Raw genomic sequence first — 4,740 nt, forward strand, 5'->3', positions numbered from 1 at the left:
TATGATTGATTTATTCCCCAAATCTTTGCCGATGTCAACCTTCAAGAAGCTAGTGTACAGGATTAGAATATAAATGCTTAAAGATGTGAATTGATGCTCTCATCAGGGGGAATTAACACGCGTTGCACTCTTTTTTCCTTACAAGGCTTTGTCCCACTGGGTTTTCCTTGCAAGGTTTTTAACGAGGCAACCAAAAGGTGTATTATTAGATATGTGTACTCTTTTCCCTTTCTAGAATTTTTTCACATTGAGTTTTATTTTAGTTAAGGTTTTAACGAGGTACATTATCTGTTGAATATACATTCAAGGGGGAGTGTTATAAATAGAATTTATTTATGGTGAATGTTTATATTTAGAGAGATTCTAGGGATTATTACTTGGTGGCTAAGTCACTTTTCTCCTATAAATAGAGGGTTCTATTCCATTGTAATTCATCCCAAAATTCAATAAGAATTCCCTTTCTCTCTTTCTTGCAATATTGTTCTTTTTCTTTTATTATTTTATAACACAATCACAATTTAATTTAATTAATATTTTTTAATATTGACCGCGACTACTACTAGTTGTATATTATATATAGATATAGAAGGTATAGATTTTAACTAATGCAAAAAAACGTACTATCAGTTAGCAATAATCAACAGTTACCAAACACACCCTTAATCTATTCCTTTTTCCCGAAACGTAATTAATTAATCCTCTTAATTGAAGTACGATTTAGGGCTTCTTCTCTTCCAGTTTTTCCTTTCGAGGTAAATCTCCAACTCCTTTTGCTTTTCCTCTTCTTCCTCCCCATCACAAAGGTAAAATTCTTCTTTTCCTCTTCAATACTTTTTAATTTGATTTCCTCTTCCGATTTCATTAAATTTTTTCTCTCATATTCTGTTTTCTTACTGTATCTCTGTGTTGAATTACTGATTCTTGCTTAACTTTAGTCTTTAGGTCGACTTCCTCTTCTTTCTCCTCTTTCTGGTTTTGGGAATTGTTTTTTTTTTTTTTTTTTATGTTTGGTTGGTGTTCAATTATCTTTATATACAGTATTCAGGATTTCTGTCTGATTTTTAGTCGTTGTAGCACTGAACTTTGCATCTTTTAGTGCATCGGCAATGTATGTGCAAATTGAAGCCTCTATATATATGCAAATTGTCGCCAATTTCTTATATCGGTCTATCAAGTCTGTTATTGCAAATTAGCGACGTAGATGTATCTGCACATTCTCTGAATAGGAATCTTAGGAATCATGTTGTGTAATTACGCACCAGCTTGTGCATATAGAATTTTGGTCATAGTAAGAGTCACATGACAACTCTTTTAAGCCAAGAATAATTCTTAAATCTTTGTTTGACTGGTCGTTCAGCAGTTGCACGCATTGCTTTCACATATAAAATTGATATTGTTTGTATAATGTACTGGTTAAATATAACTGGTGTGAGAACTTTGGATTTGACTGCTCGCCTGCATTTCTCCTCTTCTGTTTCCCTTCACCCCCAAAACGTGCCTGTATATAAAATTCATGCTAATGCTTAGCGATGAAATTCTATTTCAAGGCTTGTGGTTCTTTTTCTTCACAATGCACATTGACTATATCAGGTTCTTTTAAGTTGTGCTTACTCATATTAAATACAAGTTCATCGTTTATCAACAAATACCTAGGTGTATTGACTATGTCAGATTAGCTGTTAATCCCACAAAATACAATCTTCATTTAATTGATTGCGTGAGAAGAGACGTTCAGTGAAAAAATAATAAATGACACTTTCAACTTCTTCCTTATGGGAGATCACAGGTATATGCTCTATCAGGATTGGGTTGTTAAGTTTAAATCATAATTTAGCTTCTTTCAATTTGCAGAGTTTATGCTTGAATTACATGGTCATATATTGAGATGCATATAAAGTCATTTTCACCCTTAAAAATAAGTGATAAGGAGAGTAGAAAAATAGTCATCTCAACTTTTGAGAAGATGCTTTAACAAGAGCAATAGGAAAGTAGAAAGATAAAAGGAAGATTGCGAGATATTAGATCTGACGGATGTAAATGAGTATAGATCTCAGACGGATAAAAAATAGTGGCAACTTTAATACAACGTGGCCAATGAAGGTGGCCGAAATGGCCCCCAGGGCCTAGCTCAAGTGGCAAAGGGTGGTGGATTTGTGTCTTAGGTCACAGGTTCAAGCCCTCACACCATGCAAAGCAAAGGCTGGTATTTAAGTGGAGAAGGGTAGAGGGGCGGGGCCATTATCCACCGAGTTTCTAAGGCTGCAGTTGGTCCAAAGGATAGGCCCCAGACGGATTTCTCGGTCATCAAAAAAAAAAAAAAAGAAGGTGGCCGAAGTGATGGCGCAGAGACGTTGGAGTCTACTGCACATAAAGTGTGGGTATCTTCATGTGTTTTTACATGTAAGTCATAGTATGAGATTTTGTACTTCATGAATATATAAGCGTTTTATGTTTTTCTCTTCATACTTTAATATTTTATTCTCTTATGCCATGCAGTCTTCTTCCCCAACCCCCCCCCCCCCCCCCACCCACACACAAAAAAAAAAAAAAAATCTGTCACAGTTATATGGAAGACAGTGGTAGAAGTTGTGGTTGGTAAACATGAAATTTGTAAGATGGAGTAGTTTTTTAGAATGTTTAATCAAATTTTTGGAGAAACAGGATATCGCCTATGTTTAGAGCAATACCTTCGAATAAGTAAGGGTATGAAGAAGTGAGAAGAACAGAGACAAAGAATAAAGAAAACTGAAGGAAGAAAAAGATGAAAGAAAAAGAAGAACTCACTTCAATTTCTGTCATTACATCAAAATTAGATAAAGATGAAAATGTATCTATTTCATTTCATTACGCTCATGCTAAACAACATAGTAGTAAATTATGAATATCTTATGTTAAAAAAACAAATAATTGAAATTCTCTCCTTCATCTTTCGCTTTTGCTTTGTGGAATCAGACATGATGTAAAAGAATGGGAAATTAAAAAATTAGGTGTATATAATATATTTTTGTTATTTTCAGTATTTGAATATTAGAAAATATTATTTTATAATAATAAGGTCTTTCATAATCGCGCAAAGCTCGACAAGTTCACTAGTACAAAAATAATTTTAAGAAAAGTAATTTTAGAAAAAATCACTTCCCAAAATAATCTGAATTTAGAAGCTTGACTGCTATTAGTCCGTCCTTGAAAGACCTGAACCCTAAACTTCAAATTAAGCTGTCAGCTCCATTTCACTCCCCGTTGATGCAGAAACCGGAGCTCGGCGCTGAACAAGTTTCGGCTAGTGTTTCTGATTTAAGGTTTGGTTTTGGCAGATCAATTTTGTTGTCTTCTTCAACTACTTGTGTCTGTGTGTGCGTGTTTCTTTTGTCCAGTAACAAATCATGGGGTTTGAACTTATAAATTTTCAAACTCCAGTAATCATTCATGGAATATCTCATTTAAACTTAACTGATTTTCTGGAAGAAACTGTTGGATTAAGGTCGTAGACTAAAGTTACCTTTTTGCATATATAAAGGACTATTCCTGTTAAGGAGTATACATTAATTACAAAAATAGTCCAGCCCCCTATACATAATGACTATTTTGATCAGTGTGATTGCTTATGTTCTCTCCCAAAATATGAATATCCCAACCAATGTCTTCAGACTCTTCACTGTAAGAATTGAGATTATCGAGAGTTGCTCCTTGCCAGTTGTCGCTTCTCTAATTCGGCGAACTCCACTGACTAGTAGTCGTTGTTATTTCTCTTCCAACAAAGCCACTATAAGTTTCTTCTATTTCTTTTCTCTCCTCTCTTCTCATTATCTGCTAGAACTTGTCTAATTTCCAATGCTAAAATCAAATGAATCTCCATAACCCAGTTTTGGAGGCGCGTGTGTGTTCGCTTAGAATTCGGTTCTCAGAAATGTGTTTATTGTTCTTCACAATCACCTTCCACTATAGTATCTACTAAAATCTTAGTCATTCTGGCTTTCTTTGGATTTGGTTTGGTTCACTGTTGAAACAGGTAACCGTTCCTATGTAAAAAAAAAAAAAGGCAGGCCGGTGCACAAGGCATTCCATGTTGAGTGTTCACGCAGTGTCCGGGGAAGGGCCGCACCCCAAGGGTTGTGATGTAGACAATCTACTCTAATGCAAGCATTAGTGGCTGCTTCCACTGCTCGAACCCATGACCTATAGGTCATATGGAAACAACTTTACTGTTACTCCAAGGTTCTCTTTCAATTGTTCCTATGCAAGTTTTTAAAAAATATAGCTGGTCTAACACGCAAATAAAACAAAGAGGGTTATGTTAGGTGTCTTGACTATGGTGAACCTTCTAAATAGTGGATATAGAGGACTTATATAGCCGGCTTTAATTAATTTAGGATTGAAGTTTAGTTGATTGATTGATTAACATTGTTGAAATGAGGTCCTTTGCATGTATGTCTTAGGTTGGTGGATTTCAAAATCTACCTAATAATCTACCCACAATGTCTTTTTTACTTGAAACTCATTACTTTCTGAATTCTGCATTCAGCATTAGGTTTTTCTTTTTTGTGTATTCAGCATTAGTTTAGTGCTCTACTTTGTAGTTTTGAAGAATTTATGGGTGTTGGTAGGATTTTTGTTGACAGCTAATAGTTCCTACTGCTTTTGCACCCTTATATTTACCATTATAAAAGAAAACACAAAGTCCAAAGTGATGTAGTAGTTACCTAAACTTGGCTCCCATTTGAAGATGAACACTCGCTGCCG

The 4,740-nt window shown here is 34.9% G+C and overlaps 1 protein-coding gene across 2 annotated transcripts in view; it reads left to right on the top strand.

Annotated features, from left to right (window-relative positions):
• Nucleotides 652-4,740, top strand: part of LOC109229035 — an 8,438-nt gene continuing 4,349 nt past the window's right edge. The window contains exon 1 of one of the 2 annotated variants that reach the window (XM_019394340.1): nt 652-752. The gene's annotated coding sequence lies outside the window, so the exon portion shown is untranslated. Of the gene's footprint in view, nt 804-4,740 lie in introns of both variants that reach the window. The other variant, XM_019394341.1, reaches the window with a different exon arrangement.

Source organism: Nicotiana attenuata, chromosome 7 (genome assembly GCF_001879085.1).
Source record: "Nicotiana attenuata strain UT chromosome 7, NIATTr2, whole genome shotgun sequence".
NCBI classification, from domain to species: Eukaryota; Viridiplantae; Streptophyta; class Magnoliopsida; order Solanales; family Solanaceae; genus Nicotiana; species Nicotiana attenuata.